This window comes from Ailuropoda melanoleuca, chromosome 2, assembly GCF_002007445.2.
Source record: "Ailuropoda melanoleuca isolate Jingjing chromosome 2, ASM200744v2, whole genome shotgun sequence".
Taxonomy (NCBI): Eukaryota; Metazoa; Chordata; class Mammalia; order Carnivora; family Ursidae; genus Ailuropoda; species Ailuropoda melanoleuca.
Genome location: NC_048219.1, coordinates 187,638,260 through 187,664,915, shown reverse-complemented (window position 1 = coordinate 187,664,915; position 26,656 = coordinate 187,638,260). Strand labels below are relative to the sequence as shown.

The 26,656-nt window shown below is 42.6% G+C and overlaps 1 protein-coding gene across 1 annotated transcript in view; it reads left to right on the top strand.

Moving 5' to 3' along the window:
- Window positions 1–18,246, top strand: part of IRS1 (insulin receptor substrate 1) — a 60,114-nt gene extending 41,868 nt beyond the window's left edge. Inside the window, exon 2 of the mRNA XM_019800192.2 lies at window positions 17,211–18,246. The gene's annotated coding sequence lies outside the window, so the exon portion shown is untranslated. The remainder of the gene's footprint in view (window positions 1–17,210) is intronic.
- Window positions 18,247–26,656: the final 8,410 nt, after the last annotated feature.

Genomic DNA, 26,656 nt, shown 5'->3' with positions numbered 1-26,656 from the left:
TAATTTCTCATCACCCTTTGTAAACAACGAAGCTTACCCCCATTTCCTGTTATAAAAATAACTTTGTCTATTCCGGTGGACTGTGTTTAGATGAGGCTTGCCAGTACTTCCACCCATGCTTTTTCTAGCATTGTCTGTAAATGTGTGGTCATGAGCATGGATTTTGAATCCTGGTGGCCCCGTTTACTAGCTTTGAGATCTTGAGGAATTTACTATCCTTTCCAAACCTCAGTTTCTCAGTTTTAAAACAGGAATGGTAATAAAATCTCAGGATGGTCATGAGGATTAGATGAAATAATGCACATTCAAACTCATAACATAGTGGTTGACATGGCACAAACGCTGGCTGTATTACTGGTGGGGACTCTGTGTGTGTGTGTGTGTGTGTGTGTGTGTGTGTGTGTGTGAGAGAGAGAGAGAGAGAGATGTGTTTACATATCACATCCTCACTCCAGGAGTGGTTTACTCTAATATTTGGGGAGGGAGGAGGATGCAAGTGAAATTTGAAAACAATTGTAATCAATATAAAATTTGCTTTATTTTTTTAGTCATATTTAATTTGTAGTATTAAAAAACAGATTGAGATTTTAAAAAAAAATTTATCAAAAGGGGGATAATACTTTTAAAAGGTTAACAAACCCCTACTTACTGTTAAATATAAGGGAAACCCCCAAAACTTAAGAGCCATTTTTCTTTGTCTAAAATTACTTTTTTAAAAAAATTTATTTATGTATTTGAGAGAGAGAGAGAGGAAGGGAGGGGCAGAGAGAGAGGGAGAAAGAGTCTCAAGCAGACTCCATGCTGAGTGTGGAGCCCGATGCAGGCCTTGATCTCCCTGAGATCATGACTTGAGGAGAAACCAAGAGCTGGATGCTTAACTGACTGAGCCACCCAGGTGCCCCTAAAATTACTCTTTTTTTTTTTTTAAAGATTTTATTTATTTATTTGACAGAGATAGAGACAGCCAGTGAGAGAGGGAACACAAGCAGGGGGAGTGGGAGAGGAAGAAGCAGGCTCATAGCAGAGGAGCCTGATGTGGGGCTCGATCCCATAACGCCGGGATCACGCCCAGAGCCTAAGGCAGATGCTTAACTGCTGTGCCACCCAGGCGCCCCCCTAAAATTACTCTTAATCAAGTCATATGGACCTTTNCATAACGCCGGGATCACGCCCTGAGCCGAAGGCAGATGCTTAACCGCTGTGCCACCCAGGCGCCCCCCTAAAATTACTCTTAATCAAGTCATATGGACCTTTGCATATGTGTATATGTGCATCTGATTTTCTTATATATAACTTTATATCTATAAAGTTATTTATTGAGTGCCAATTATGTATGAAACACGATGATAAATCAGAGTTAGAGATGACAAGCATCAGGAACAATTTGGCAAACGATGTTTGTTAAATGGAAGTTTATTCACAGAGTCAGAAAATTAAATTTCAGGGCATATGTGGAATATAGTATGATTCTACCATGCCTAGATATAATTTTACCTTTCAGCTAATGAAGTACAAAAATTCAGGTTATAAAAGTTTGGGGTGCTGGGGCACCTGGGTGGCTCAGTCAATTAAGCATCCAGCTCTTGATTTTGGCTCAGGTCATAATCTCAGGGTCATGAGATCGACCCCCACGATGTGCTCCGAGCTCAGCACACCGTCTGCTTGTCTCTCTCCCTCTGCTCCTTCCCCTACTCGCACATACCCACACGCACGCTCTCTTTCCCTCTCAAATAAATAAATAATTAAAATCTTAAAAATGTTTAGGGTGCTTTAGAATTGCTAAGGACAATCCATTTTAAATCCTGGATCAACTGTTAAAATGATAAGTTCAGAGAAAAATAGGAAGCACCTTCATACCCAGTGATAAAACAATGGGACAGTATTCCCTATTGACAATGAGTGTCATTGTCGGGCTCTTAACCATTTTTTGAGGTGCTCCTCTGCAGACACCCCAGGAGTATTGCAAAGTGCAGGGAGCTTCTGTGGCAAATACCTTCCTTTTCCTTTGAGTTCCTCTTTCTCCAGTCCCCTCCCATGGTCCACGGTTTCATGCTACTGGATGGGCTGAATTAATTGTTCTATAATTGCGATTGTTCTATAATTGCCTAATAGTCAGGCACGTTTTACAATCACCATCTCATTTAATCCTCACAACAGCCCAATGAGCTAAGTGGGCATTTTTAGCGCCAGTTTACCAGGAATAGCAGCTCAGTGATGTTGATCGAGTGCCTGAGTGCTCCAGGGGGAGCTAAAGTCTTTCCACCATCAGGTAGCCACAAGGGTAAGTGCCTTGCAGACAGTTTCCATTCCTGCTATATCCCACAACCCTTGATGAAATGTATTTTCATTCTGTCCCCACTGCTTAGGAAAACAACTCATGTATTCACATACATACATTCACATAGCATGCGAACTGCACTCCCTAGCAGTGGTTTTAGAATTAGCTCTTGGGGAGTATCTCTGGCCACCCCATGTTCCTTCCATTTCCTAAAGCCATTAGAAACCTATGCTTGCCTTGCTGGGGCTTCTCTTCCAGACCAGTAAAGCAACACCACCTGGTCAGAACAGCAGGTCCGGCCCAGGGAATGAAATTGCCATCAAATAATGAAGACCTTTGCGCTGCCGTAAAGCTTCATTGACGTGAAAACGGAGCCTTGTCGTAACTAACTTGCTAGTAAGTTGGACCGAAGGGCATGCTCTTGAAGAAGGCAAACTAAAAATCGGACCAGTTTGCTTCTGTTTGTTGATGTGAATGGAAGTTACTAGTAAACAGTCCATCCTTCTGTGCTTGATGTGTAGTCTTTTCCACATTTTGATACCTTGGAGTCATGGTATCCAGTCAAGATGGCTGGAAGGCAGGGTGTATGTTTTCCTTTGGGTTGTGGTGAATGCTTGTTTATTTGGGTTCTGTCATCTGTGAGCTAACACACATGGCCCCGCTCACTTCCTCTTGACCAGGACCTCCAGACATCAAAGTAATCTGCATCCGTGTTTTTTAAAGAGATAGAAATGTATTGGATCACAGTTTCCAGCCCTCTTTTCCCAGTTCTCTTTAGTTTCCTGAACCCTAAACACTAAGCAGGTAGAAGAAACCCATCAGTGTGGGGTCTGTTGTTGTCTTCCCAGTGTCGTCTTTGCAGTCATCCAGACCTTCTGTGTTTTTTCAGGAGCCCCAAGGCAGAGATTTCTCATTCTTGTCCAGTTAACTCTTCTAGAACCTTTCTGCCTGGAAATTTTTCCTTTTGTTTCAGTTCAAAACTATTGCTGTAATTTAAGCTCATTTTCCCTCCTGAGATGGAGAACAGATGACTTATCATGTAGCCCTCCTTAAAGTCCCCAGTTAAGCCCTCTTATTATTCTTTTACTGAAATTAAATAGTATGTTTTCCCTCTTCTTCAAGGTTCTTTCCTCCTTTGCTGCTCTGAGTGTGGTCCCCAGACCAGCAACATCGGGGTCACCTGGCAGCACAGTAGACCTGCAGAATCTTGGGCCCTACCACAAACCTAGTGAATCAGAATCTGCATTTTAACAAAACCCCCAAGAAATCCTAAGCACATTAAACTTTGAGAAGGACGGCTTTATTTTATCACTTCATAATTTAGATTATTATTTTCTCTGTACTTTTCTCCAGGATGCCTGAAGAGTAGAGACCAAAGCTAGACATGGTATTATAATAAGTGGAAATATCTAGTGTTTATCGATCTCAAATCCCTATTAATTTAATACCTATGATATTATAATAATTTTGAACTAAATTGGTGTGTATTCTTCATTTATAATAAATCTATAGCCTTCAGAGACTTTCTGGGTCTTTTTCTGCTATATGGTTACCCCATTTACCTAATGGAAGTCCCCATTGTATAGTTGAATGACTTGGCTGCTAAGAATCTTGCTTTGCATTCATATTGGGTACCACCTTGTTTTTGCTCATTGGGGAGATCTTTTCTTTTTTGCGGGGGCGGGTGGGAGGGAGCTCTTTTCTTTTCTGAATAGTTGGGCTATTAAGATTTTAATGACTCATGGTTAGAAAGAGGACTGTTGGAGGTGAGAAGACCCCAAATCTGACCTCAGTGGTATTCTTCACTGGTTTCATGGGCTCAGGCAACATGATTCTCTTAACAATAACCATAGGATCAAGGAAGTCCCCGTAATACCAGGTGTAGGACTACTTTGATTGTTCTGTTTATATTAATCTATGAACCCTTTCTTCGGTGACTTGGTCACTCATTGGAAGTCACCTGTTGAAATGGGAATGAAGAATCTAAAACAAAAGTTGGAATAATTGCCATCCAATTGCATATTTAGGTTAGTGCTTATACTACTTTCCACCAGCTGTTTACTTATGTCGAATGGTTCTCAAGTCACCTTCCTGTTAATTCCCTCTAGCTCTGTGTTAAAAGAGGAAATTCGCAAGGCTCTGGCTGCTCTTAATCCTTGCACTTCTGTTGGAGGACTCTGGGGGGGCCTTTGTTTCTACTGGAAGCTCTGTGGGGAGGATCCAGCAGAAATACTATGTGTAAAGTCAGTGGCTACGTTTAGAGGCTCTGTCTGGTGCTGCTGATGGTTGGGAGTGAGGTGAGCTCAGGGGGGAAGGACAGGAAGGAAGAGAGGCATCTCCTAAGAATAAGATTTGACGTAGACACTTACGTAGTCATGCTCTTCCTTATACTGTTCAGGAAGGAAAGCGGGAGTAGCCAAACGCAAGAGGTGCCCATTTGTGACATGGTTTTATGGTTAAAACGTAAGGCCGTTTTTGAGCAGAATCAAGCAACGTGCATCATAGGGATGTTCATTAAATGTTAAGTATAGCCTGTCGCTGTTGGGTGATAATGGTGAAATTGTGCGTTTGGGTTTTACTCTGAAGGCCTTCTGTCGGCTTCATCGGCAATGATGTAGAAAGAATAGAGGCTACTGTTTTCTTTATGAACTAAAGCACCCAGTGACTTCTGTGGCTTTATTTCAGGAGGCTTTGTTCTTATTACCGTTACCTTCGGGTTCCATCTGAAAAGCTTCATACTTAACCACCGGGAAATCAACTTGTTCTTTCTGTTCATCGTCCAGTTTTTAGAATCTTGAACCCTGCGTACTCTCATTGGTGATGCTTTCTGTGCTCTGCCCCCCACCCAGCTATTTGTCAAGTTTAAGTTTTAGGGAAAACAGACCCAAAAAGTATCCTCCTGGAAAGACATCTTATACTTAGAAACAGCAACTGAAATTTCTGTCTTGAACTTTGACTTTTTTTTTTTGTAATTAATCATCTTCCAGGGTGAGTATTTCATAAAATGAAAAAATCCCTTGGAAATGGTATTCTGACTTAGGAGTCGCCTCTTAGCAAAGTTAGTGGATTTATTTTTAAAAGCTGACTAATTCTGGAACGGGGGGACTTCGTTCTTAACTTCTTTTTTCTCCCAGATATTTGAGGTCAATGAGCATGACCAATAGTCACAAATAACAAAAGGAAAGTCTTCGTTCTTACTGAGTTTTACAAATGATTGTGAGGACTAGATGTTTTCTCCATTTCATTGAATTGTGGAAGCAAAGCAAGGTCAAGTGACTTGTCCAAGACCAACCACAAAGTACTGGCTCAGTTGGATGAGATACATGCCTGGGAGTGACCAGGGGTATCTGCTCGTGGGGTCCATCTGTCTTTCAAGGTCAGTGTGGACGGAGCAGCCTCACACCTGCTGGTCTTCCCCAGACTCTGTTGCTTTGGCCTCCACCGTGCCTGGTATTCTCCCCTCTTTAGTCATTGCTTTTGCATCACATCCAGACAGTCTTGTTTTCCTGTGAGGAGGGACACGTGAAAACATGGGCCCGGACTGGATAATCAGATCAGCTGTCTTCTCGTAGAAAAGGAACAGAATGGGATATAGCGGAATAAGTTTCCAGCAGTGACAAATTGGGAGAGGCTGTGAGCATGGAGTGTACCCATCGGGATTCTGGAACTGTGGCCGTCATAAATAAAGGATGACCTTGGAACAGGAACACCTACCCCTTCCCTCACTCTCGTCCACAGAATGGGTGTGCTCCCCAGAAACAGTTAACAAGCGCATTTGGTGGCTTCAGCAACAGCTCTGGAGTGTGGTTTCTCAGCCTCGGCTCCATTGACATCTGGGGCCAGATAGTTCTTTGTTGCAGGTGGCCGTCCTGTGTGTGGTGGGAGGTTTAGGCGTTTTCTTGGCCTCCACCCACTAGATGCCAACAGCTTCTCTCCCACCTCATCCCACCCACAGTTGTGACAACCGAAAATGTTTCCAGGCATTGCCAAATATCTCTTGCAGGGAGAGATTATTCCTGCCACCCAAATTGAGGACTCGAGATTTGGTGAAATGCTTGGAGGCTAGAAGGCCTCCGCAGAGAAAAGTGGTTTAGCCCCATGAGTGCATTTTAGCTGAAATCCAGATGGTTGCTGCCTGGCACACAAGTGGGCCTGGGGATCACCTTCACAGATCCCCCTCTATCTCTCCTGGGGCTCTGATCCCCTCAGGGCCACTGATACTCTTTTTTTTTTTTTTTTAAGATTTGTTTATTTATTTGGGGTGCCTGGGTGGCTCAGTCAGTGAAGCGTCTGCCTTTGGCTCATGTCATGATCCCGGGGTCCTGGGATTGAGCCCCACATCGGGCTCTCTGCTCCAAGGGGATCCTGCTTCTCCCTCTCCACTCCCCCTGCTTGTGTTCCCTCTGTCACTCTCTCTGTCAAATAAATAAATTAAATCTTTAAAAAAAATTTATTTATTTATTTGAGAGAGAGCACGTGTGAGTGGAGGCTGGGGAGGGAGGAAAAAGAAGCAGAGGGAGGGGGACAAGCAGACTCTGTGCTGAGTGAGGAGCCCGATGTGGGGCTTGATTCCATGACCCTGAGATCATGACCTGAGCTGAAATCAAGTCAGAAGTTCAACCAACTGAGCCGCCCAGGCACCCCTGAGATATATCGTTCATAAGGATCCCTTAGTTGAGAGTTGCCACCACCTCGTAAAGAAGAATTTGGCCCCGCTGTCCTCAGGAGGCTTCTAGTTCAGCTGGTGGCCAGCTCGGGACCTGGTGCAGCTCAGCTCAGCACGCCGTCCCGGGGAACTTATCAGCGGATGCCATTCTCCAAATGAAAAACCGAAAGGCTGAGATGTCAGATAATGGGGAACAGAGAGAGGAACAAGGCCAACATGGAAGTGAGACTTGAGAGATGAAAGCAGAGGACCACGAACTCTGGGGTCAGCGGGTGAAAGGGCAGCCACTCCTTGTCAACTGGAAGAATTTTGCCTCCTTCTCCTGGACAACAGAGAAGTGTTTGCAGTCACTTAGAAATCTGCACCATTGTCTGCTTCAAAGACCTTAGAGAGGCAAGCAGTGTATACATTATCAGTTATTTCAGATTATCTTTCCAGTTTCGACCCCCTCCAGCTGCCCAACCATTAGCCGTGTGTGTCTGGCAGCAATTTTTTGTCAAGTAAGGCAGGCAGTGTTGACTGGCTGTGTCACACTTCTGTTCAGTTCCTTCAGAGGCAAGACTGGGGACAAGAATTCGGAAACAAAAGCCACCCATTTCCTCCCCCAACAATTAGAAACATGCTTCTGCGGAACCTGGAAATAGTGCCTAAGAATCTCACGGAACATCCATTTAAGCCTATTCAGGAGAATTCTTTGTGAATCCTTTCATGGAGCATTGCAAGTCTTTCATTAGCCGACTTAGAAGGAATGGGGGGGTGGAGGGCTTCAGGCTTCTCATTTCTTCTGAGAAACCAATAGAAGGGGGCTTTCAGCAGTGTTTCTGTGGATAGCATTAATTTAAGATCTGCTCAAAGATATGCTAATGCTATCTGTCCTGATATTTAACTCTGCTGTTCCCTGTGTAGGTAGATGGGTCATTGTCTAAAATTTTATCCCAGGGTCTTATTTTTAGCTTCACCTCTACTATGTTTACCTTTTCTTTTTGTTCTGCCACTTCCCCCATACCACCTCCTCTCTCAAATAATGTTGTCTCCCTTCCCAAGACACATCCTGATCTTGGCTTCAGCCTCGGCCCCTGGCTGGCATCTGGCCAATGGATTCATTCTTGTTTCCCAGATCCACCAGCACATTTTTGGTTGGTGTGTGTTTTCAGGCATCAGGAGAAAATTGGAGATCCAGGGATATCTAGTTCTTAATAAGAAGTCTTACAATAAGAGCTGACATTTGAGGGCTCACAGCGTGTTAGGCACAGCGATGAGAATTTTTCATGTATTATCTCATTTAACCTCAAGGGATAACCCTATGAAATGGGTACTGTGATCCCCATGTTACAAATGAAAACATTGAGATGAAGAGAGTTAGTCATGTGCCCAGAATCACAGACGGACGAGAGATCAAGTAAGTTGTCTTAGTCTCCTTTTAAATTTTAACTTGGAAATAAGTTTTGAGTTAAAATTGATCAGGCTGTAAAAAGCGTAACAGCCATGTGGCAGAACCGTCCTCATTCTCAAAGTAACATTTTTGGGATTGAATTTCCTAAATTATACTTTAGGATTCAGAATCCCATACAGAATACTCATCAATCAGGTCGTGGCAACTCAAGGGAAATACACATTGGTTGCATTACTTTATTGCAAGCAGCGTTAGAGCTTATCTTGACCATAACCCAGTTACACAGAGGTCCCACCTGTGGCCTTCTGTAGCCTAAGACGGATGGGACAATTTTCCATCTTCCTTCACACCAACTTTTAAGACTTGCTTTCATAGCCCAGAAATCTTTATGACTTGCACTTCTTTAACAAGAATTCTTAAGGTAGAACGAGTCACAGTTGTGCACTGAATACATTTGAAATATACTGCCCTATACTTCTGTATCAATGACCAGTTTCGATGGGTTTCAGACAATTTTCATTCATCATTTAGACCCCAGAAGTAACAACAGCTCACCCAACGTTGAAGAATCTGGATGAAATTCTTCCCCACAATCTCCCCATAGTTCTCAATGCAAGAAGGAAGACAAAGGGTAAAACCTTTCTCTCTGTGATTTATGATGATGGCCTCCAGGAGATGTTAATTAGATGTGTGCAGAAGGGAAGGTCTTCTAGTGAGCTTGACCTCACCGGGAACAGTTGGGAATGGCCCTGCCGTCCGTTGGGCCCGTTTAATGACCAGAATACCTCCATAAGATCAGGGCCATACGGCTGGGGTACCTCATGGTTCCTTTTAAAGATGCTTGTTCAGTTCAGTACATTTTTCTTGCATTACCAAGTTCTTCCATAAAGTCAACCACAACCCATATTATCGGGGACTCCGGCTAAAACTTGTGGTGAGTAGGAAGTAGATTAAACACAGGTTTTCCCTTTTCTCCAGCTGCCAAAAGTGATGTCAGTGGTGTTAATGATCCTTACCTCAGCCTGCTGCAGACCCAGGGCCGTCTGTGTGAACGCTAGGTCTATGCTCTGGTTCTTAGGCTCTTTCGGAAGAGCTGCTGATGGTTGATAAGAAACAATTAGGTAGTCCGACAGTTGCTCAAATGTAAAATCAGGCACTTGCTTTCTTGAAGCAATTTCTGATAGGACTCTGGGGAGTGTGCAAAGAATGTGAAATCTATTTCGTGTTTAGCAGAAAAATTAAAGGCAGTATGACCGGGCTGAGCCTGGTTGGTTCTCTTTTGCCTAATTACAGAAATGGTATCGCAAACACTTTTTTACTATGTCTACACCACATTGTAAACTACGTTGGGATTTTAATTTAAGTCTACTGGTTTGTATCAAAGCCAGACCAATAAAACCTATATCCTGTATTTCTGAACATTAAAAAAAACAAAACAACAAACTGATGTGAAATTACAATATAAACGGGGCGCCTGGGTGGCACAGCGGTTAAAGCGTCTGCCTTCAGCTCAGGGCGTGATCCCAGCGTTGTGGGATCGAGCCCCACATCAGGCCTCTTCCACTATGAGCCTGCTTCTTCCTCTCCCACTCCCCCTGCTTGTGTTCCCTCTCTCGCTGGCTGTCTCTATCTCTGTCGAATAAAGAAATAAAATCTTTAAAAAAAAAAAAAAAGAAATTACAGNTCCCTCTCTCGCTGGCTGTCTCTATCTCTGTCGAATAAAGAAATAAAATCTTTAAAAAAAAAAAAAAGAAATTACAGTAGAAACCATAAACCTCAGAACTGGAGTTTAATTCCTAGGAGAGAGCATATACTGCAGAAATAGGTCCCATGAAAGGAGAAGAAAGCCTGACTTTTATGACTTGCTTTCTCAGGTAAGGAAGAGGGCATCATCTTACTTTCATGTCTTCAAGCAATAGGGTTATTTTGGTTGAGCTCCATTAAAATTAAAGCTTCCCGTTCCACGTTATGGGGTCTGACTTGTAATGTAGAGGGATTGTTTCTCGGAGTTCTGTTACCTTGACTGTCATGCATGTGGGGAGGCATTCTAATTTCGGTGGAAGAGAGGTTGGGGACGTTTTGAGTTCCGTTGCGAGGTGATGGGGTAAGAGCTCTTATGGTGTTGAACCCCCATTTGCCTTATCTTCTGCTTTATCAGCACACTCCCTATTAATAAAAAGAATGGGAAATAACTAAAGTGGATATTCTGCAGCTTAAAAGATTTCTGAATGCTTATTCAGATTTCCTTAATACATTATTGGCAGGATACTTTTTTTCTTTTTTAAGATTTTATGTTTGAGTACTCTCCATACCCAGCATGGAGCTCGAACTTAGGACCCCAAGATCAAGAGTCACACGCTCCACTGACTGAGCCAGCCAGGCGCCCCTGGCAGAATACTTTTAATTGTTGCGAACCATATGTTGTTGTTTTTGTTTTCATCTGTCTTCTCCATAAATCTCTAACCCTCTGGACAAGTTTCCCGCCCCAGCTCCTGCCCTTTGTTGCTGGGGTGGGAGAGGTCCACAGTGCTGACCGGATTCACAGCAGAGGCGCGCAGGCTGGACCGTCAGCTCCTGGGTCAGCCCCTCTCTTCTCTTCTTTTCATAATAATGTGCCTTTCTTCACTGGTGGGCTCCTGAAGTCACCAACCCTGCCAGAAGGACTTTCACTGGGACAAAAGGGGAACTGGAGCGAGGTGGCCTCTCACATGTTGGCAGCTCTCCCTGAATGTTCCTCCCTGGCAGCCCCGCACGCTGGAAGGCCTGGCCAGCAACCTTGTTATCTGCACCAGCTCTCGCCCATGTGACTCGCACCAGGCAAAAGTGCTCTTAAAGCATCTCTGTGAAAACACTGGCCTGGCTGGTCAGTTACCCTTTGCCTTTTAAGACCACAAAACCAAGCCTTGCCAGTTCAGTTCTGGCCTATTGTAAAAGATGTTGGTTTAGCTTCTTGTTAAGAAGCAGACGTCTTGTGGTCTTACCTCTAACTTTAATTCTTTAGTTCAATCCTGTCTTGCTTTTTCTTTTCTCCTTCCTTCCTTCTTTCTTCCCCCTTGCCTTCCCTTCCTTTCCTTCCTCTCTCCCTCCCTCCCCCCTTCCTTCCTTCCTTCCAATCATCCATCCATCCATCCTCTTCCCCCCCCCCCCCCCCCAGCTTAGTTCTGTCCTTTGCCAGAGTCTCAGCTTGCCCTGACACTTCCAGGTGCACCTTGTAAAGAGCAGAGTGATTTTCCTCGTGTCCAGAACTTGAAGCCCTCTGGAGTTAGCTTTTCTTTATATGTAGGTGATTACCATAGCTAACATGACTGAGCTCCTCCCTAAATGTTGCCCCCCAACCCCCGGTTGGTAGAACCAAACTCTAAGTCAGGAAGTTTCTTTAATAAGCCTTACACAGCCCATCAGATGGGTCAGTGGTCTCCCTTATCCAATGGAGATTGAATAGCGAAAATGTTAAAATGCAGGGCACCTATATACTCCTGGGACTATGAATTTATTTAATACTGATGATTTTTTTTTTAATTTACTGGCCTATTCACCAGAATCAGGTATGCTTAAAAACGAATACTTTTGCACTGTTTTATAAGGTGCCTTATTAATATGTAAGCATTCTAGAAGACTTGATCTTCTCTGAATTAGAGGTAGCAGGAATTATTGCATCAGCATCAATGAAGCGGCTGAAGAATGGATCGTGGTCACAGTAGTGCAATGCAGTTGAATATAATTTTGTCAAATAGGAAATTGACAGGCTTGGGAAGACAAGATTAGAGGTCACAGGTGCCGTATTCAGCATCCTAACACGGACGGAGCTACACACCGTGCCAACCATTTCTCTCTTTATTCCCAGGCGAAAGGAACTGTTTTCTCTTCTGAGAGGGAGTCTCCCGTCCTGTTCTGCATACTTTGCCTGTGCCATTCCCTTAAGGATTTGGGCTTTTGGACGTCAAAGCCTGCCATACCCCTCCCCATACACAATGAATTGGGAGGAGGGGGAAGGAATAGAATACCAAGAAGGTTTAAAAGTCGGTTAACATTTCAAATATCTTCTCATCACAGATTTTTTAGGAACAGGGAAGATCTAAATATGATGGAAACATTATTTTCCTGTCCTATTGAAACAGTTTTGACATTGAATGCAGAATTTTAAAAGTTCAGGTCCTTGAAGCAAACAGTAGAACCACAGCTGAATCGTGGCTTTCCCTGGGTGACAAGAATTCAAGAAATGTTGAGTTCTTCTTTACATTTTCCTGTGGTGTATACATTTTCTATATTATAGTCAAGAATTTTTTTAAGTCACAGCTGTTTATTTTAAGTGAAAGAGAAATGTGCTGTTTTGACACATTTCTTTAAGTGGAGGAATTCATTTATACAAATTTTTCTAGTTCAGTCTACAATGTAAGATTTCAAACAATGATCTCCACTGAAGAAAAGTCATTACGATAGTCATTTTTTTTTTCAGCATAGTTGTGTGAGGAAGAGTTATTTTGTGGCTACATTTTGGTATATGACAATAGCCAAGCAACTTAGAATATTTTACTCCTGCTTTCTTAGTGGAAGTAGAAACTGCTAGTAATACTTTAACGAGATATTTATTTATAACTGTGTTGCCCTTGACTCAACAAATTGGCAGGAGGTTTCGAGGCATCTGAATACAATATAAAACTTTTAGTTAATGGGTTGGACCAAAAATTCATTGTTGAAAGGGTATGGATCCTTCACTGTACATGTATCATGACCTTTTGCTGTTTTCAGCTGCTTTACAGTGAAGCCTAATCAGAAGGCTGAGTGTGAAGGGAAGCAGGAGCTTTATCTGTTTTTCAGCTCTCGTAGGCATAGTTTAAGTGGGTCGAGTCCAGAAGATGTAAATTCCGACCGGATGCAATAACACAGTAATCCGTAGGTCTCAAGTAGCATCGCTCAAGTGTTGACTTATTTGATAATGCTTTAAAAATTACATTTTTCATTACCGGCAACAGGGTTAGGTGGGTTTTATCTTACGAGAAGACACAGGGAAGGGGACAAGAGATGAGTGGATGCGGTGATGAAATTTTGTCAAAATGTAATTTCCTGCTACTAAATCTCATGACAGGTGCATCGTCTTTCTGGGTTCAGAAGTTATTCCCCCGTGAGGTAACGGGAGAGGACGTATCATAGGAACATCACCATTTGATATTTGCCCAGCTCTTCTCCAAGGAGATGTTTTGCTTTTTTGTTTCCACTTCATGGGTGTTACAGATGAGTTTTTGTATTTGTAAAACATTGTTGCAATATTTGCTTCATATGGCTGATGTGAGCCAGTCCGGGTTGTAGATATAAAGTGCGTCAAAGTACCTCTACCCGTGGCTTCCTCTTCAGTGCTTAGAATCGTCCTTTTCACTGCGTTTTTATTTGTCATTCAACAGATGTTTCTTGAATCGAATGACTGCGGGAGCCTAATGTGGGTGTTGGTTTTTTAAAAACATATCCCCAAAATGTCTGATATACATGTGGGCCTTTCTTCAAATGCATTTGTGGCCTTCTTGACCACAGTTGTGTCGAGGCAGGGATAAAGGCAAATGAACTTTAGTCCCAGGAACCTATGCTAAGGTCTGTCTGCAATGTCCTCAGAGTTCATTTCCAACAAAACTCATCAGAGCAATTGTGAACAGCTATGTGCGGGGAACCTTGGTTTTGGGGTTCTCTGGTTTTAGATAATACCTCACTTGGAACCATTACCCAGTTTAATCAGCCCCTTTATTCACCATATTTGACTCTCAGAGCTTTTTGGCCATTTCCACAGATCAAATATGCCCTCAAAGGGCCGAGACTGGCTGCTATGGAGACCATTCAAAAGATAATGCCCAAGGCTGAGAAGGCAATCACGAAAAAGAAATGGGAACTTGAGAAAGCATTCCAAAAATGCTTCCAAAGGCTTGGCTGCATGCTTGAAATAAGTGTGCAGACCCCAAAGAGGCTGCAGGAAAGGACTGTTCTCACTCAGGGGTGTCTTTTAAAAACCCATATCATTTACTCAGGAACTACGTTTTATGTGCGCGCGCACGCGCGCGCACACACACACACACACACACCCCTTGAACAAAGGTAAACAGATGTGAACTTCAGACTTTCCCTTGAAGTTTTTCCTGGCCTCTGTTGCCTGTTGATCGCCTCTGTGCCCATCTCCTCCCCCTCAGCAGAGCCCCCCTCTTTCCCACTGGCTCCCTTTTTCAGAGATCCCCAAGGTGATGGCACAAGCAGGTGGCATTAGTGGCTGAGACATGTGTTGATCAGGATTGACGATAAAGGGCTTCGAAGAGTAGTGCACTAAGACTTTAGAGGGACAGTTTATGGTGCCACTGATAGATCCTTTTATTTCCTGCTCTTTGAACATACATACTTGTGGGAAATTACAGGGAGGGGTTCAGGGTGGCCCAAAGCAATAGATCTCAGCATCTGGTGAAGCCGGAGTGTTTTCCCTCCTCAGAGAGGCCCCCAATCTTTGCCCCTCTGCATCCACGCAGGTTGGCACGTGCGAGGACAAAACTGGATACAGTTTGTGGTGTGCTGAGCTGTTCATTCAGCCCTTCTGGCTGAGAGCCAGGTATAAAATGAAAAGCATACCACCACGTGCCCTTCGCTCATCCTGCCCCCCCCCTTCTATAAATAAGCATTTTGTTTGTTTGTCTCAAGCCCTTTAATAAAGTGTGGACTTCCCACTTCATCTTGGGCCCAGAGCGGTGAAGCTGTGGGAAGCTCTGTCTACAGAGCTTGTAGGAACATTCTGAGAGATTGCAGTGTGAGTTCAGAAAAATCTTGAAAATAAATAAGCGATCTGGAGATCGGTCTCCGGGGTTTTTGAAGGGGTGGGTTTTCCTTTCGCTTGTAGGAACCACGCAAAGTAAGACCTGTTTTTCTGACAATCAGAGGGACAAGCCTGGAGTCCTTTTTTTGTTTTTACATGGGTGTCTCCATGGGAAGTCTTTATTTCGTCTGTAGAAAAAGAGAGTGTTTACCTGTCATTTAGGGGCAGCGTTAATATTAAAAAAAACAAAAACAGAAATCTCATAAAACTGGAGTCCATGTTTAGTAAATTTCCGCTTACCTGAAAGCCAAATGGTGAATGCTGACTGGTCCCAGCCATACTCTGCTTCCAGGGAAGAGAGAGACAAGCAGTTGTGTCGGCAACATATACACTGTATGGCTTGTGGAAGCTGTTCCTTTCCTTGGTGCTGACATGGATTAGTAGTGCTTCATCTGGACATACCCGGAAACGTGTCCTGTTGTCCCTAGACTTAGGTAAAGGTACTTTTGCCTTTCATTCGAGATTCTTCACCATCTGTCCCACCCACATTTGCAGGTCTACCTCCTGTGACCCCTTTTCACATACCTTAGGATTCAACACAACCCATCCCTTTCCACCTGGCCTGCCCCTGGCCATACCCTTCCCCAGAACTCATTTTATCACATGCTCTCAGTGGGACCTGGGCTTTGTCCCTTTGATTCTTTCCAGTCATATTTAGTTGAGTTTTCACTGTGCGCCAGCCCCTGTGCGAGGCTCTGGGGATTCAGTGAGCAGCAAAGATAAGGAGCCCGTTTCCACATCCCCAGACTATTCTTTTTCTTCCAGTCCAAGCCAGACGCGTCAGTGAGCTATACTTCCTTGCTCTTCCCGGCTAGGAGCCTTCTTTCCCTCCCTCCTTGCAGCGAGAGCACCTTCCCTGTGCATGGGATGTACCCCCTTTTTCTTTTGCATTCTTTCTATTTATGAATGAAGCTTACCTTCCTTTTTGGATTTTCTAGAAGGCAGGGCCTGTAGCACAATTCATCTTTATATCCCCCCTAGTATGTAATGCAACGAATTACCCATTCGGCAGCATTTATTATCTACTCTGCACCATTCTATAAATCTTGGTATTTATAGATAACTTTGGATTACATAGAAAAATGTGGGTTTCAGAAGGACTAGTGTTAATACTGGAGAGCAGAAGAGGGCTTATGAGGTTAAATAAGGTGTCTCGTCTCTGGAAGGGCCTGGGTAGTGCCTCACAAGGTCTGCCTTCTGGAATTGCATAGAAACCATGTGCTTCTGCCAGAATAGCATTTCTATTAGATCTAAATCAGAATCCCTTTCTTTTTTAATTTAATGATTAACTACGTCTGTTTCACTTGGGTCTCCTTTTGCATCTAAAATGCTCACGTCAAGCAATGTCATGTTAGAAGCTGACTTCAGATTTTGTAATGTTAGGCCCTGCAACTTGAAATTCTAAAATCTGGGGGCGCCTGGGTAGCGCAGTCGTTAAGCGTCTGCCTTCGGCTCAGGGTGAGATCCCGGCGACCTGGGATCGAGTCCCACATCGGGCTCCTCCCCTGGGAGCCTGCTTCTTCCTCTCCCACTCCCCTGCTGTGTTCCCTCTCTCCCTGGCTGTCTCTCTGTCACATAAATAAATAAAATCTTTAAAAAAAAAAAAGAAATTCTAAAATCTGCAGTTGACTTTGAACCAAAAGAAGGTGAAGCATAGCCTGACTGTAACCTGCTTACCGTATTTTATATACTTTGACCCAACAACTATAATTCACATTTTTGTTCAGATCCTCAGAACATCAAAGTATTTTGTGTTTTTGTGTTACTAGACTCTGAAACCTCCAAATCACATCGATCTGTTGACTGATTTAATATTGACTATTTTGAGTTTGTATTTGCTTTAGACTCTTGCATTTTGAAAGGGGGGGAAAGTTAAATACAGCGTGTTGATTTTATTTAAGTACACAGTACTGTTTGTGCCCGTAACTTCTGCCTCTCTGACACTGCCTCCTTTTTAAAGAAAAACCCTTCAAAACTGATGGAACTTGCATTTTGTGAGGCCCGGGGTGACGAATCCTTTTGTTTTCCTTTTCAGAATGAAGACCTGAATGACCTCAGCAAATCCTCCCTTTCCTCATGGGTACCCAGACTCTGAATATTTCATGATTCACAACCAGGACCTCACATCTTTCTCCTCAGTAGATGGTACGATGCATTCATTTCAGTTTGTTTACTTTCTGCAATCCTCAGGAGTTCCTTGACTGAACTGCACGTACTTATATTGTGCCAAGCAAAAAAGCACTGTGACACCCGAACCATGAGTCTGCATAAACTTCATCTTCGACCTTAAGGACTTAGCTGGCCACGTGAGCTGATGTGCCCACCACCACGCCACGAGAGAATGGGTTTACTCTCATTGCATTTACAAGATCCATTTCATCTGCTGCTGAAACTGTGTATGACAAAGCATCCTTGTAAATTATTTCATAGAAAACTGTTCGTGTTGGGTGGAGAGAATATTAAATATTTAACATAGGTTTTGATTTATATGTGTAATTTTTTAATTAAAATGTAACTTTTCTTACAGCACATCTTTTTTTGGATGTGGAGCTGAGGTATACAGTGTTCTGTTGTAAAGAGTGGGGCAGATACTTAAAACAAGGCTGACAAGAGTAGACTAGGGTACGATCCTTGTTTTAAGATTGTAATTCAGAAAAATAATATAATAAGAATCATAGTGCCATTAGATGGTTCTCAATTGTATAGTTATATTTGCGGATACTATCTCTTGTAATATAGCCCTGATGTTGAGCTGAGATCCTTACAAGAATTGATCTTAATTTTGTATTTTTTCCTGTAAGGCAATAGGCCATGTTAATTAAACTGAAGAAGGATATATTCTACGGGGTATTTTCAAGTGTCAGCTTAAAATTGGCCATTGAATGGAAACAAAATTACAAGCAAAGGAAATCAAAGTCTTCCATTGTATATACTGTAAAGAGGAGGAGACTTGGGTGATCCCTTTAAATCAAGAGCTCTCTTTGGAATGAACAATGTGGGTGTTCGTAAATTCTGGAAATTTCTTTCTATTCATAATAAACTAGAGACTGTTGATCTTTCTTCTTCCCCTCCCCCCACTTCTGTAAGCTTCCTGCTCCATTGCTACCTTTTTTTTTTTTTTTTTTTTTTTTTTTTTTGTGCACACGTTAGGGCATTTTATTTCTGGCATCGTCTCGAGAAAATGGTAAGACAAGTGAGTACTTGTCTTTGATTTCTAACCAGAAGTTAAAATTTCAGAAAAATGGTTTTTAGCATGACCAGGGCTACATGTCACTTCCCACAAGACCCTTATCTCTTGTTTTCTGAGACCCTCCCATGTTAGTTACATGATTTAGCCGAACATAACTGGTTCCGTTTGCCCTGGTGGGTACTGGCCTATTAGCGATTTGTTAATGAAACCCAGTATACAAAGAGCATGTCAAGGCATAATGACGGGCTCCTAAGACATCTAGCCAGCAGTGAAGATGTTAATCTTCCTCTTGTTTGGGAAGCACACACATCTCGGAACTTTTCCTTGTGAAAAAGAGAAGGCCGTGAAAGTACTTAAAGATATTGCCCACGGTGTTTTTAATCTATTTTGCCAGGAAACTTCCTAAAGGTTAAATGAACAAATGCCAAGGTCAGGCTCCCTCAGCGTCCGTGTAAACTATTAGAAGTTCCCAGCCGTGCTGTGGAGAGGAGCAATGTTGCATTTCTCTGATGGGTTGAGCTCCGTGGGTCGGGGAGGGGCTACAAGGAAGGGACAGGGTTGGGAGCCTTTGCAGTGGCTGCTGCCCCTTGTCCAACAGGTCGGGGGGACCCCTACTCTACTCAACAGGGAGTGGAGATAAATGGAACCCCTCGCACTGCTGAGGACTGTTACTGTTAATTCAACCGGATGGCATGTATCTCACAGATTGTGGAACGATGTTCATTGTCGCAGATTCTAATCATTTGCACGCTCGTCAATTTCTAAGATGAATAGTTCTGTAGTCATAAGAATCCATTGTTTTCAAGGAACTTGCTGAATTACATCATTTCCTATGAGGAGAGAACACTACCGATTTTAAAAATCTGCTATGAATTTTTTTTTTTACACTTTTATAAAAAAGACTTTCTTGGTCAAACTAACTTACATTTTTTCAAATATTCTGCCTCCTGCTCCTGCTAGTGGAGGAAGAAAGCAAGCTGTCCTGCTTTCTTCCATTGAGGAGAGAAGTCGTTAAAGAGACATCAGTGAACAAAGTCAGCCCCAACTGTTTTCCTGTAAAGCTGGTTATTATTTCTCAAGGAAACTATATTTTGAATATGTATTCCCGACATACCTCTGCATGTGGGGAATCAACATATTTTGGGTGAGAACAGAAATGAACAACTGGAAAAGCCATCTCTTGGTTAATTTCTCTGATGTTTTGTTGAGTCAAATAGCATAAAGGTAGAAATTCTTATTTAATGAGCTGCTTCTAGAGGTCCCTGAGCTGGGTTTGGTGGTGGTATCAGACTTCAACAATTTAAAACTGGAAGTTGCTGGTATTTAAGGCAAAAACTCATGGTCTGCCTACGGAGCATGACCTTGAGCAACGTCAGCTGCTACAATCCTTGTGTTCAGTTCCTACTGAAAGCTGGCTTTGATCCATTTCCAAGTATTTGTAGGCCAGCCAAGGAATTACATTAATGGGGCTTCTCGTGGCCTCTCGTTAACCTATAAGTTAGTGGCTTTTTCCTCATGAGACCAACCTTTTATAGTGTTATTTCTTAGAGACCTAGGCAGAGTTTTAAAATTCTCCTTTGTGGAAAGAACAAATACAGTTCATGACTTTGATGATATCTTCATTCTGGGGGGAAAAAAAAGTCCTAGAACGACCTAGAAGTGAAGAGAATCCATTAATGATCAACCACCTGAGTCAATAATGACAATTCAGTACTGATGTTACGTCTGTGGCTATTTCTTGCTAACTTTCAAAGGTCAGGGACTCTTAACTAATCTAGGTTGACTGCAAAAATGGGTTTACTAAAAAATCATCTAGCCAAAAGTAGAGATTTTTAACCTTTATTTTCCCCCGTTGTGTCCTAGCTGTGTTTTAAATCTGAGACGCTTTAAGTATTAAGAAACAATATTACAATACTGTAAGGAACAGTATTGTATAATACCGAAGCCCTGTTTTGTTCAATCTTGCATCCTGAATGCAATATGCCAGGTAGTTGAAAACTTTAATTTTATTTACTGCAGGTGGTTTACAAATGCGAGGGGAGCTCATTGTCCACTGACAGTAGAGCCATGAAAAATGGGAGAAATGTGAAGTGCTCTCAGTGCTCTGGCAGAGTTCTGTGGGTCAGTCCATCACGCAAAGAGGCTCTGAAACCAGAGACACTGTGGGAATTAAGACCTTGACTGGGGAGAGGCAGGAGGACCCTTTGGAAGGCACGCAAAGGAGAATGGATGGAAGCCACACACGAAGTCGCTTCTTTGCAATGACTTGACAGGGGAGTTAATGTTCCTAGGACATTGTGTGTGTAGCTGGAGGTAATGCTGCATTCATAAAGGTGGCTGAAAAACTTTAGGGGAAGAAACATGCACTTCTTGGGATGTGAGGAAATATGGCCTTGCCAATACTAAGAGAAAGACCTCCAGTCTTGTGAGCTTAGTTCTGGAGAGCAAAATAGCCTTCTTATAGTCAATAAAACATCAAGGGTTAGACACTGGTGCCTTTGATCACCTCTAAAGTCGAGCTAGATAAGGTCTTGGAGATCCCACCGTAGCTCTGTCCATCTCCTAAGCGTGGGTAGAGAATGTGTGGGTCAGATGGCATGTTGGGTTTCCCACTGCTTGTAACCAGAGCATCCAGTTAGGTGCTGAGAGGAGGCAGAAAGATAGTGAAGGTGTTTGACCCTGTTCTTAAGGAATTTGTCAGTAATAAAGAACTTATAATTAGCCAATAAGTGTAGAAAACGTGACTTAGCTGGAGAGTTGTCCCCCTTTCATCATTTGTTGATGACTTGGCATTTGTGATGTGTACGCCAAGAGCTCACCTGGCATTTAAATCTCTCTTTGCTGATGTGGTTACTTTCCCCAGTGTTAACCAATATGCCACGTGATAGGACAAATTCAGTAAGCAGGAAAACTTGTCTGTATATGTCTAGGCATCTTTAGTGCTGTTTTGTTTTTGGTTTTTGTTGTTTTGTTTTGTTTGTTGACCTTAGAACTTTGCTATTGGCTTAAGAATGTAGTTCCCGGAACAATTTTTCTTACAGAGTTCTTTCCTTACACCTCGTGGCTGCAGGGTGGGCCGAATGAAATCCATATCTATTTTTTCCTTTGATGTGTGTGCAGTTTGGTTTATCATCTTCAGATGGTGGTGCTGCCGATGGTGCTGCTTCATCTGCGTACAAAGGGACCAATGCATGGTCTGTGTTGCTACCAAACATTTACTGTATATACGTGTATAACATATGTATTATGTATATATGTCATGGGTACCAGGCCAGGTATGTATTTTTATTTAGAAGTGTTTCACTTTTCTGAGTTTTCTTTATAGTGTTATGCTTATTTTCAGTTTTTTCCCCCCCTGATTCTGTCTGGTACTTAGAATTGTCGTGTCTTCATCGTTAATTAAAGAAAACTGTCTAAATGAATTCACGGATGTGAATGCTAGTGATCCTTAATGTTTTTGGTTATGGGACATGGAACGGAAACTGCCAATTCAAAGTTGCTGGGGAATTTGGGTAAGAGCAGTATACACTATTTAAGATACTTTAATTAATAAATGATTTTGGAACAGATAGGTTTGCCTCACATGATCCCTCTTCAGTTGGCTTTCAGTGGCCAAGAGGATAAAGAAAGAGCCCTCTGAAAAGATTTCAAGCTGCTTTTGTTGGTGGTGGTAAAATGGGAAGAGGGAGTGGGGAGCAAAACTCCATCCTCCTTGGGATGGAAAGATAGATGTTCTGTTGATAGGCCCTTTAACAGGCTTGTCCAAACCTTCAGTGTGCACATGGATCCCCCAAGAGGTTGTTCAAATGCAGATCGCCATTGAGGGGTTGTGGGCACAGGGCCTGAGATGCACTGGCTACATGTTACCATCATCTGGATAGCTTTTAAAAAACTTCAATGGCGGGGCCAAGTCTAGAGGCGCTGATTCACTTTGGGGTGGGGTCTGGGCGTTGGTTGTGGCTACAGGCCGCCGCTTTTTACACTCTCCACGAGACTAGTACAGGGTCAGGGCTGAAACCCACTGTGCAGAAGTGTTACCCAAACTTGTCTGACTGCTAGAGTCACTTAGAAATGCTGATTTCCTGGAGCTATCTAGGAGTGTGTGTTTAAACAGGCAACTCATGGTGGGTGAGTTGGGAAACCCCTGATTTCTGTGCCAGTGGAACCTTTTGGATTGTTTCACCACTAGAGCGATAGGACATCGATGATTTTTGTGAATAATAAACCACATTGCCGATATAGAAACAGTCAACTCTCCCCACTTTCTCCCAAACTGAGCTTTCTTGCTCAAACAATTTAAATAGATGATTGCTGTGTCTTACATAGGGCAAACTCGAATTATTGAACATTGTGGAAACAGATTGGAGATTTTTTTTTTAATTTCATTTTTTTTGAATGAGCGTGATCCTCCACTGAAAGTAAGCAGCCTGAGTTTTCTGACTTGGCACATCAGGCTAGAGGGGTCTTCTGTCTGCCCAGCATCGTAAACGATACCTGCGTTGCTCACAGGTGGCACAGAACGTGATTGAATAAACGCTTGAAATCATTATTTCATCTACACTGTATATTCACTGTGTCCATTTACTTTTAAAAGAAAAACAATGATCACAACTGATTGTTGCCTCCCAGCAGTATCACACGGCAAACATCACTAACCTCTATTGAAATTATACGTAGACTTCGCTGTTGAGTGGTAATTTGAGGGCAGTCTAGTTGGAACGAATTGGTGTTGCGATTTATAGCATAACTGTCTTATTGCCTCTGCACGTATACAGAAACCATATCAAGTAAAACGTCAATAAAGGGTCTGCGAGAATTAATCATCGAGAGTTTGGGATTATGTCTCTGTTTCTGCTACAAACAGTAGCGACATTCGTTCTGCATGCATTCTAGGTTAGCTGCGAGGATTCACAGCAATTATCTCCCTTCAGCCCTCCGGTAACCCAGAGGTAGGTACCGTCTTTTTCCCGGTTAACCAGATGTGCAAGCAGAGGTGAGGAGGGGCGTGTCTCTGTCACCAGCTCCAATGCAACAGTGCAGCCTCTCCAGGGAGGACGGCCTGACCACAGAGTCTCTATTCTCATCGGTGCCGCTGCAAGTGTCTGGGTTCCAAGAACTTAAACAAAAATTAAGTTCTGTACATGAAAAGCATTTATCACTCCAGCTGCCTTGTGTCATGAATTTGCCGAGCAAGTATGATCTCACAGGAGCCCAAAAGTGAAGCTCTGTCCAACTTACAAATTTCTCCCCACAAAGTAACAGGGCCTTATTAGGTTTGTTTCCATTCTTTATGTCTAGCTTAGTTAATTCATGTCAAAAATCTCTTTCTGATCCCGATTGTTTTTCTCAATAAGTACCTCCCCCTTTCAGCAACAGAATAGAAATACTCGGCTTTATTTTAGGAATAAACAAGGGCAACAGGTGAAATGTGAAAGGCACATATAATCCAAACCTGTGGATTTTTAGGCATTAGGTTTTACATATTAACTCTGTGAACAGAAGTAAATAAGAGCTTCTTAAATTCTCTGTTAGAGATACAGATGATCAGGTGAATGACCAAGATTGGCCGGAGGAAAACACGTGAGGAGGTAGACGCCTGAGTCTCAACTGAACTAAAAAACGAGACCTCACCTGAAGTGAAAGCATGGTGGGGAACCCCTCCTATACAGGAATCCCTCTCAGATAGACCCTGCAGGGGAGGAGAGAGTTTACTCCACTTTTGAGGTCCCTGAAAATTAAACTGACAGATTGACAGGAGGAGAGCATCCAAATGTATTCTGTGTAAGTTTTGCATAACATGGGAGCTTTTCTCAGGAAATGAAGACCCAAAGAAACAGCTAGATGAGGACGTTTAGGCTTGGTTTGATGAAAAGTGGGTAACTGTGGAAGAAGGCGAAAGGTTAAGGAGTCTGAAGCTATGGTAGTAAACAGGGAAGCAGCAAAGCCTGCTTATTCTGATTCTTCTCAGACACCCCTTTGTTTTCGGAGATAAGTACACTCTTTTCCTGTGGGTGTAAGGCAGGCACCATTCACAGAGGGTGTCATGACCTGTTCCAGGGGAGAAGGTCAGAATGATCTTCCTGCTTCTGCTGTTTTCTTAAATTTCTTCAGCTTAAAATATTGAATATGCCAAGGTGTCCTATTTGGGGGTAGCATGTCCTGAACCCCACCAATCCACAGCACTTCTCAAAGCTTGGACTGTACAGGAGCCACACAGAATTTCCTGAAGAGCTGATACCAAATAGATTTTAACAAAGACCTCATGAGACTATTAGTAATCAATTGTTTCCCAGAACACACATATCTCTCCAGGGTTATTTTATACCCTGATGTTAGAGGAATGTGTTATTGGTGTTCACTAGGCATTATCCTTTCTGTTCTCTTCTATATGTATATTGCTCCAAATTTCGAGTGTCATGTGGTTAGTTGTAAGTGTGAGAGAAGAAATGATACAGCTGGAGATCCTCACTGCATCTGGAAAAAGCAATCTATAAAGTAGAAATTAGTAAAATGGTCTAAATTTAGGTAGGAAGTAGCTTAAAAATAAAAGAATTAGGTTAACTTGCACTTACAGTATTATACAGCATTATCCTGAGTTTATAGAACAAAATCCTAAACAAAACAAAATATCCCAAAATATTAAGAAGTGGTATGTGTGATGGCATTATAGATGATTTTAATTTTAGCTTTTCTATTTTTCCATGTTTTTACAATGGTCATGTCTTACTTTCATAATGCAAAACAAAACAAAATATTTAAAAAAACACAGGGTTGGATGGGAGTCTCAGTGAATCCCCACATGTCTGTATTACTATACATCACACCATGCCATGATCTGTCAGTCAGGGGTCAGACAACTGTGGCCTGTAAGTCAAATACAGCCAGCTGCCTGTTTTTGTAAATAAAGTTTTATTGGAACACAGTCATGCGCATTCTTGTATGTATTGCCTATAGCACTATCACAGCAGAGTTGAGTAGTTGGGGCCAAGACCAAATGGCCCGGCCCCCCAAATAAAATATTATCCGGCCTTTATAGGAAATGTTTGCTGATCCCTATGACTGATGTTTTTCAAAAGAGCTATTTGGCATGAAGCAAACCTTTGTGCCCTGGGATTCTGAAATTCTCCCCAATGCGCTGAAAGTGTGTCCTGAAGGTCTGTGGCCACCATTATATTGCTGTTGGACAGAGTTTATGATCAAATTTCCCAGAGTTTATTTTATTAGTCCCTGTACAGTTGATCACTGAGGTACCCAAAGGACTTATTTAAATTTCATTTACAAACACTGAAATACTTTCATAGTTAGGCATAGAGAGTTGAAGTAGCGTAAGTCTAGGATGATGCTTTTTTCTCAGTATTTCCAGATTAACAGCCAAGAAGAAAAGGGGGGCGGGGGTGGGTAGAAACCAATTAAAGGTTGTCCTTTTCTAAGGAGGGTTGGGTTTCCTCAAGAAATTCCAAAAGGAGTTCAAAGTAGATTGTAGTATCCTCCACCAATCGGAGAGACAACAAACAGGCATCCTTTTCCAGTCCCTTTTCTAACTTGTCATTAACTGCCATGCTGAAAATGGAAATCAGTGCCAAGGGCATGAATTCCAGTTAGGAATACCTGATAACCTACAAGACAAAGATAAGAGATTTCAGGATTATTGGATTAAAAAAGAAAAAGAAGAGCCATTGTCATAAATGGAACCATTAGCTAGGAAGGCAATTCCTTGGTTATTTTTTTATTATTAGAGAGTATCAATATTTTATTCATCACACCCACAATATTATTGAGGAACTAATCTATGCTGTGTGTGAGAGATACCCTCATAATTACACAGTTCTTGCCTCCTTGGAGCTCCCGCTGCAAGTAATCTCAGATCTGGACCACTGGTTTTACGTATAAGGAAATTGTATTTTAGTCCCACCCTCACTGACGGTGACTTTATTTTAAAATTGAATTTATACCAGGTTGATCAAATGAATTTCTTAATGCCCCCCCACTCCTGGTGAGTTTGTGGGGGTTCTTTCAGGGGCCCGGTATGCAGTGGGTAACGCTGATGCATGGATTTCATGACTTTCAAAGAGACCAGAAAGCATCCTAGACTCAAAAAGTTTTGCTGCTGGATGGAGTCCTTTATCTGTCATCTGGTACAACTCCTGATTCTCAGGTAAAGTCAAGAAACTAAGGTCCCATGAGTTCACTACTTCTCCTGGATCAGATATAGTGAAAACCCAAGTAACCCCCCCAGCTCACCTTTTCTGAGCATTTTGCTATTTGCCTGTGTCTGGTCAAGGGAGCAGCTT